At 47.6% G+C, this 8853-nt stretch overlaps 1 protein-coding gene and 1 long non-coding RNA gene across 2 annotated transcripts in view; both read right to left on the reverse strand.

Annotated features, from left to right (window-relative positions):
- LOC115189833 (MANSC domain-containing protein 1) overlaps positions 1–4925 on the reverse strand; it is a 14125-nt gene extending 9200 nt beyond the window's left edge. The window contains exon 1 of the mRNA XM_029748344.1: positions 4792–4925. The gene's annotated coding sequence lies outside the window, so the exon portion shown is untranslated. The remainder of the gene's footprint in view (positions 1–4791) is intronic.
- A 670-nt stretch (positions 4926–5595) lies between these two features.
- Positions 5596–8445, reverse strand: LOC115189840 (uncharacterized). The gene is made up of 2 exons (XR_003877016.1): positions 8039–8445; positions 5596–5679 (listed from the first exon to the last, which is right to left on the reverse strand). It is a non-coding gene; the product is annotated as an uncharacterized LOC115189840 (long non-coding RNA).
- Positions 8446–8853: the final 408 nt, after the last annotated feature.

The following is an 8853-nucleotide window of genomic DNA, read 5'->3' on the forward strand; positions in this document are numbered from 1 at the left end:
TCAGTTTCCCTTGCATTAAAATCACTGGCCAAGAAAAAAAAGGACAGCCTCTGAATGTACATTGTCTTGTTTACTTATGGCCCTATTCTCTTTGAGTGCAGTCTTAACGCCAAGCGTGGGTTTACGGTGGGAAATAGACAGCTATCAAAACATATAGATGAACTCTCCTGGTAAATAGTGTGGATTACAGCTTCTCAGTCGAACTTAAAACTTGAGACTTCCTGTAACATTAGAGATCGAGGGGGAAATTTGCGGGTCTATTTGCTTGTCGACGTAGTCTCGTCAAGGACGCCGCTTCGCCTGACACGCCACTTCCTCTTTCAGTCCCTTGGGATCAGGTCCTGGTCCGGAGTAAGCAGCATGTGCAGAGCTGTCGAAATCGTTGAAGTAGAAAGTGGCGACTCGAGACTTGTTAATTCAACCCCCCCCGACACGATAGTTTACATCATGAGATACAGAGACAGGAAATGGTCTGCATCTCAAATAGCATCCCATTCAACCCCCCCCCGACACGATAGTTTACATCATGAGATACAGAGACAGGAAATGGTCTGCATCTCAAATAGCATCCCATTCAACCCCCCCCGACACGATAGTTTACATCATGAGATACAGAGACAGGAAATGGTCTGCATCTCAAATAGCATCCCATTCAACCCCCCCGACACGATAGTTTACATCATGAGATACAGAGACAGGAAATGGTCTGCATCTCAAATAGCATCCCATTCCCTATTGGCCTTGGATAAAAGTAGTACCATTTTGGTTTCAGACTTGGTGAAGAAAGAGCCTGCTCTGAAAAGATCCTGGCTGGCAGTGGCTCAATTAGACAGTCTGCCAGCCTTTCACACAGCACTAAACTAATCTCTCTCTCTCTCTCTGCTACCTCCCCCCCTCCTCTTCCTCTCTCTCTGCTACCTCCCCCCTCCTCTTCCTCTCTCTCTGCTACCTCCCCCCTCCTCTTCCTCTCTCTCTGCTACCTCCCCCCTCCTCTTCCTCTCTCTCTGCTACCTCCCCCCTCCTCTTCCTCTCTCTCTGCTACCTCTCTCTCTGCTACCTCCCCCCCCTCCTCTTCCTCTCTCTCTGCTACCTCCCCCCCTCCTCTTCCTCTCTCTCTGCTACCTCCCCCCCTCCTCTTCCTCTCTCTCTGCTACCTCCCCCCCTCCTCTTCCTCTCTCTCTGCTACCTCCCCCCCTCCTCTTCCTCTCTCTCTGCTACCTCCCCCCTCCTCTTCCTCTCTCTCTGCTACCTCCCCCCTCCTCTTCCTCTCTCTCTGCTACCTCCCCCCCTCCTCTTCCTCTCTCTCTGCTACCCCCCCCCCCCTCCTCTCTCTCTCTCTCTGCTACCTCCCCCCCTCCTCTTCCTCTCTCTCTGCTACCTCTCTCTCTGCTACCTCCCCACCTCCTCTTCCTCTCTCTCTGCTACCTCCCCCCCTCCTCTTCCTCTCTCTCTGCTACCTCTCTCTCTGCTACCTCCCCCCCTCCTCTTCCTCTCTCTGCTTCCTCTCTCTGCTACCTCCCCCCCTCCCCCTCCTCTCTCTGCTACCTCCCCCCCTCCTCTTCCTCTCTCTCTGCTACCTCCCCCCCTCTTCCTCTCTCTCTGCTACCTCCCCCCCTCCTCTTCCTTTCTCTCTGCTTCCTCTCTCTCTCTGCTACCTCTCTCTGCTACCTCACCCCCCCTCCTCTTCCTCTCTCTCTGCTACCTCTCTCTGCTACCTCACCCCCCCTCCTCTTCCTCTCTCTCTGCTACCTCTCTCTCTCTGCTTCCTCTCTCTGCTACCTCTCTCTCTGCTACCTCCCCCCCCTCCCCCTCCTCTCTCTGCTACCTCTCTCTCTTCTACCTCCCCCCTCTCTCTGCTACCTCTCTCTCTGCTACCTCCCCCCCTCCCCCTCCTCTCTCTGCTACCTCCCCCCCTCCCCCTCCTCTCTCTGCTACCTCTCTCTCTTCTACCTCCCCTCTCTCTCTGCTACCTCCCCCCTCCTCTTCCTCTCTCTCTCTACCTCCCCCCCTCCTCTTCCTCTCTCTCTACCTCCCCCCCTCCTCTTCCTCTCTCTGCTACCTCTCTCTCTGCTACCTCTCTCTCTACCTCCCCCCTCCTCTTCCTCTCTCTTCTACCTCCCCCCCCTCCTCTTCCTCTCTCTGCTACCTCCCCCCCTCCTCTTCCTCTCTCTCTGTCGCTTTCTATTTTATTTAAAGGGTCCAAAGAACACAGTTATCAGGACGACTCAAGAGTCCAGCCTATTCCTATGTAAAACCATAAACCATGTTATTCTGTACTCCCACAACCCCGGCTCTGCCTGCCACTAAACCAACCGGACTCAGGGTTACGAAACGGATTACACAGCACAGAGACAAAACAACGACATAACGTTAACCAAGAAAAACAAGAAGAAACGTCTCCAACTTCTCTCTCTCTCAACAACGGCCTTGTTTCGTCACCACAAGCCTTGAAGAGGAAACGTGACAGAGAAGAACCAAGCTGTAGGTCTTGTAGCTAAAAGAGAAAAAACGTCCCCTAAAAATAGTCCATCAGCCCCCAATCTGTCTACGAGTCTCTACTGAGGGAGGAGACGACGCTTCTGTTGTCTCTGTCAGTTTAAGCATAAGGACAAAATAGAACAGAGTTACAACAATGTGAACAGAATGTTCTGTTCGTGACTAAAAACTACAACCAACTGAAACCAAACTCTCCCACCGTCCGGTGTGGACCCCGACTGTGGCTCCAATAGGCATGTCAGGACTATAGGCCTATATATCACAATATAACCCCTATATATCACAATATAACCCCTATATACCACAATATAACCCCTATATATCGCAATATAACCCCTATATATCACAATATAACCCCTATATATCACAACATAACCCCTATATACCACAATATAACCCCTATATATCACAATATAACCCCTATATACCACAATATAACCCCTCTATATCACAATATAACCCCTATATATCACAATATAACCCCTATATATCACAATATAACCCCTATATATCACAATATAACCTCTATATATCACAATATAACCCCTATACCAACGGGTTGATAGGCCTATATATCACAATATAACCCCAATATATCACAATATAACCCCTATATATCACAATATAACCCCTATACATCACAATATAACCCCAATATATCACAATATAACCCCTATATATCACAATATAACCCCAATATATCACAATATAACCCCTATATATCACAATATAACCCCTATACCAACGGGTTGATAGGCCTATATATCACAATATAACCCTTATATATCACAATATAACCCCTATATATCACAATATAACCCCTATATATCACAATATAACCCCTATATATCACAACATAACCCCTATATATCACAATATAACCCCTATATATCACAATATAACCCCAATATATCACAATATAACCCCTATATATCACAATATAACCCCTTTATATCACAATATAACCCCTATATATCACAATATAACCCCTATATATCACAATATAACCCCTATACCAACGGGTTGTTGGTACAGTTGAAGTCGGAAGTTTACATACAGTTAGGTTGGAGTCATTAAAGTCATTTCACAAATTTCTTGTTAACAAACTATAGTTTTGGCAAGTTCGTTAGGACATCTACTTTGTGCATGACACAAGTCATTTTTCCAACAATTGTTTACAGACAGATTATTTCACTTATAATTCACTGTATCACAATTCCAGTGGGTCAGAAGTTTACATACACTAAGATGACTGAGACGTTAAACAGCTTGGAAAATTGCAGAAAATTATGTCATGGCTTTAGAAGCTTCTGATAGGCTAATTGACATGATTTTAGTCAATTGGAGGTGTACCTGTGGATGTATTTCAAGGCCTACCTTCAAACTCAGTGCCTCTTTGCTTGACATCATGGGAAAATCAAAAGAAATCAGCCAAGACCTCAGAAAACAAATTGTAGACCTCCACAAGTCTGGTTCATCCTTGGGAGTATTTTCCAAATGCCTGAAGGTACCACATTCATCTGTACAAACAATAGTATGCAAGTATAAACACCATGGGACCACGCAGCCGTCATACCGCTCAGGAAGGAGACTCGTTCTGTCTCCTAGAGATGAACGTACTTTGGTGCAAAAAGTGCAAATCAATCCCAGAACAACAGCAAAGGACCTTGTGAAGATGCTGGAGGAAACAGGTACCAAAGTATCTATATTCACAGTTAAACGAGTCCTATATCAACATAACCTGAAAGGCCGCTCAGCAAGGAAGAAGCCACTGCTCCAAAACCGCCATAAAAAAAGCCAGACTACGGTTTGCAACTGCACATGGGGACAAAGATCATACTTTTTGGAGAAATGTCCTCTGGTCTGATGAAACAAAAATAGAACTGTTTGGCCATAATGACCATCGTTATGTTTGGAGGTAAAAGGGGGAGGCTTGCAAGCCGAAGAACACCATCCCAACCGTGAAGCACGGGGGTGGCAGCAGGCTACCCGAAATGTTTGACCCAAGTTAAACAATTTAAAGGCAATACTTCCAAATACTAATTGAGTTTATGTAAACTTCTGACCCACTGGGAATGTGATGAAAGAAATAAAAGCTGAAATAAATCATTCTCTCTACTATTATTCTGACATTTCACATTCTTAAAATAAAGTGGTGATTCTAACTGACCTAAAACAGGGAATTTTTACTAGGATTAAATGTCAGGAATTGTGAAAAAGTGAGTTTAAATATATTTGGCGAAGATGTATGTAAACTTCCGACTGTATGTACTTGGTGTGTAGCTCATTACTCACCAACAACCTGGAAGCAGGTCTGCATTAATACCTCTACAGGTCCACAGTTCAGCTCTGTCTCACCTTCTCTCACTCTCCTTCCTTCTCCCACACTCTCTCTTCTCTCAGTCCACGTCTCTCTCCTTCTCTCTCTCTCTCTCTCGTCGCAGTCCAGGTCTCTCTCCCTCCTCTCTCAGTCCAGGTCTCTCTCCCTCCTCTCTCAGTCCAGGTCTCTCTCCCTCCTCTCTCAGCCCAGGTCTCTCTCCTGCTCCTCTCAGTCCATGTCTGTCTCCCTCTTCTCTCAGTCCACGTCTCTCTCCTTCTCTCTCTCTCTCGTCGCAGTCCAGGTCTCTCTCTCTCTTCTCTCAGTCTACGTCTCTCTCGCTCTTCTCTCAGTCCACGTCTCTCTCTCTCTTCTCTCAGTCCACGTCTCTCTCTCTCTTCTCTCAGTCCACGTCTCTCTCTCTCTTCTCTCAGTCCACGTCTCTCTCTCTCGCTCTTCTCTCAGTCTACGTCTCTCTCTCTCTTCTCTCAGCCCAGGTCTCTCTCCTGCTCCTCTCAGTCCATGTCTGTCTCCCTCTTCTCTCAGTCCACGTCTCTCTCCTTCTCTCTCTCTCTCGTCGCAGTCCAGGTCTCTCTCTCTCTTCTCTCAGTCTACGTCTCTCTCGCTCTTCTCTCAGTCCACGTCTCTCTCTCTCTTCTCTCAGTCCACGTCTCTCTCTCTCTCTCTTCTCTCAGTCCACGTCTCTCTCCTTCTCTCTCTCTCCTTCTCTCAGTCCAGGTCTCTCTCCTGCTCTCTTCTCTCAGTCCACGTCTCTCTCGCTCTTCTCTCAGTCTACGTCTCTCTCTCTCTCTCTTCTCTCAGTCCACGTCTCTCCTCCCAGCAGAACTTTGCTCCCTCCTTGATTCCTGAAGAAGGAACAGTATCAGTCCTTCTGATGTTATCTCCTCCAGCTCTGCTGCTAATCTGATCACTGGGATTACCGTTCTACTACAGGAGCTGTTAAGGAGGTCTGGATTACCGTTCTACTACAGGAGCTGTTAAGGAGGTCTGGGATTACCATGGGGTTCTACTACAGGAGCTGTTAAGGAGGTCTGGGATTACCATGGGGTTCTACTACAGGAGCTGTTAAGGAGGTCTGGGATTACCATGGGGTTCTACTACAGGAGCTGTTAAGGAGGTCTGGGAGACATACATGAGAGAGAGAGACAGAGTGGAGGGGAGTGAGAGAGACGGGGGAGGGGAGAGAGAGAGGGGGAGGGAGAGAGGGAGAGAAAGAGAGAGGAGGAGGGGAAGGGAGAGAGAGGGGAGAGGGAGAGAGGGAGAGTAAGAGAGAGGAGGAGGGGAAGGGAGAGAGAGGGGAGAGGGAGAGAGAGGGAGATAGAGGGAGAGAAAGAGAGAGAAAGGGTGTGTGAGTGTGAGAGAGAGTGTGTGTGTGTGTGTGTGTGTGTGTGTGTGTGTGTGTGTGTGTGTGTGTGTGTGTGTGTGTGTGTGTGTGTGTGTGTGTGTGTGTGTGTGTGTGTGTGTGTGTGTGTGTGTTACATAGTTATAACTGTTCTGCAGCCAGAGCTGGGTCCCGGTTAGGGCCAGAGCTGGGTCCCGGTTAGAGCCAGAGCTGGGTCCCGGTTAGAGCCAGAGCTGGGTCCCGGTTAGAGCCAGAGCTGGGTCCCGGTTAGAGCCAGAGCTGGGTCCCGGTTAGAGCTGGGTCCCGGTTAGAATCAGAGCTGGGTCCCGGTTAGAGCTGGGTCCCGGTTAGAGCCAGAGCTGGGTCCCGGTTAGAGCCAGAGCTGGGTCCCGGTTAGAGCCAGTGCTGGGTCCCGGTAAGAGCCAGAGCTGGGTCCCGGTTAGAGCCAGAGCTGGGTCCCGGTTAGAGCCAGAGCTGGGTCCCGGTTAGAGCCAGAGCTGGGTCCCGGTTAGAGCCAGAGCTGGGTCCCGGTAAGAGCCAGAGCTGGGTCCCGGTTAGAGCCAGAGCTGGGTCCCGGTTAGAGCCAGAGCTGGGTCCCGGTTAGAGCCAGAGCTGGGTCCCGGTTAGAGCCAGAGCTGGGTCCCGGTTAGAGCCAGAGCTGGGTCCCGGTTAGAGCCAGAGCTGGGTCCCGGTTAGAGCCAGAGCTGGGTCCCGGTTAGAGCCAGAGCTGGGTCCCGGTTAGAGCCAGAGCTGGGTCCCGATAAGAGCCAGAGCTGGGTCCCGGTTAGAGCCAGAGCTGGGTCCCGATAAGAGCCAGGAGATCTGTTATGACACTGTTTATGTAATGTCTTAGCCTTTCATCCCAAATGATACCCTTTACCCTTTACAGGGCAGTGCTTCTGACCAAAAGGCTGTGGTGAAGGCTGTGTACTATAAAGGGAATAGGGTGCCATTTTGGGGCCGTCTTATTCAGGTTCTGTACGGTCTTCAGAGAAGGGACGGGGACGGGGACGGGGGACGGGGGATAAAATCCAGCTGTATGGATAACAATCTCCTCTCGACAGTACTGGGGTTTCTATACCTTAGGTTTTCATGTCTGTATCGAATTTTGCTGCAAAAGAACTACCTTTCCCCTTCAGGGACAATAAAGATCTATTGTATTCTGCTCTGTTCTATCCACTGTTATATTATACACACACACTTAGGTCAGGATAGGGGGCAAAGCACAGATACCCATAGACTTCCAGTCATTAGCGCTAACACTAGTTAGCATTGGCTAGCGAAACAACCTCTTTAACTTCCTTCATACTGGACATAAAAAAATAAAAAAATCATATAAATTCGTAATTTGTAACATTATTATTATACGAAATAGATGATGGACATCCATAAATGAATACATAGCCTACCATACGAAACGTAACATATCATACTAAATGGAGTTAATCGGATTTTTTGTTGTTGTTTGTTGTTTGTTGTAAAGAATAATACGAAATGCTTTGAGACCGGGTTGACTCGTGGATAATTTTTATTTCTTGCAGTTGAACGTCACCGTTACCGGTCCCTTTCCTCCACGGACATAACATAAATAACCGGTCCACCGGCCAGATCAGCGTCACGCTACCAACCATCAACCGGAACCGAAGTACGACCACCTTTGTGATGCAATCTTTATGAAAATACGTCTTTTTTTTTCGATTTGATAATAACAACAAACAAAAAAAAAAAAAACAACAACATAAGATTATTATCTGTTGAGATATCATCTCATCTCAGATAACAACACGTAATACCTATAAAATAAAAAACATCGCATCAGTGTTGTAATATACAGGACAGATTTGAGGTTATTTCCCACCTACCTTTGTCTGTGTGCTGGTTCAAACTAACCCAATAAACTGGTGGTCGGAAAATAGACTGAAATCCGACAAGGGTTTTCTGTTCATTAGACACATACGCAGTTTAAGGAAGTCTTATGGCCCATTCATTTAAACCACGTAATATTTGTTGTCTCTAGACGAGAATAGACGGATTGATTATTAAAACTGTGTCCCGGTGTCTTGTAAGCGATGCTCTTATAGGTGGTTTGGGGTTCAGGAAGTAATAACATCCACACCAGACAAGTGGACCATTGAAACGAGGTCCAGAGGATACGACATCCGTTCAACGACTCCACACAGCCATGTTGAGAACATTTTATTTTTTACATTCACAAGCTGTTTTCCAGGCTCTTTCTCGTCTGTCCGAGGAGGAGGAGGAGGAGGAGAGGAAGGAGGAGGAGGAGGAGGAGGAGGAGGAGGAGGAAGGAGGAAGAAGAAAGCACCTTGCCTTCCCTCAGTCCCTTTAAAACTGCGGCGCAAACGGTCGACGATGTGAAATAACGATCATCATTCTCGGGAAGAGGAAAAAAAAACTACAATTGTATCCACACACAACAACAACAACAACAACAAAACCCCGTCAACAATAAACGGGACGTCGGATGAGCTCTAGATATGTCTGTGGCCTCCGGTACCGTTTGTGTAGCAGGAGCTGTAACGTTTCCAGGCAGCCAGAGATCCTGGTTTCTCCAGTCTGACCCATTTGGTTCTTTGTCCTCAGAGCGACTAGCGGCAGTAGAGGAAAGTCTTCCCATATCAACACCAACCAAACCACTATCTTAACTCACAGATTACCT

The sequence above is a fragment of the Salmo trutta genome, unplaced genomic scaffold, assembly GCF_901001165.1.
Source record: "Salmo trutta unplaced genomic scaffold, fSalTru1.1, whole genome shotgun sequence".
Taxonomy (NCBI): Eukaryota; Metazoa; Chordata; class Actinopteri; order Salmoniformes; family Salmonidae; genus Salmo; species Salmo trutta.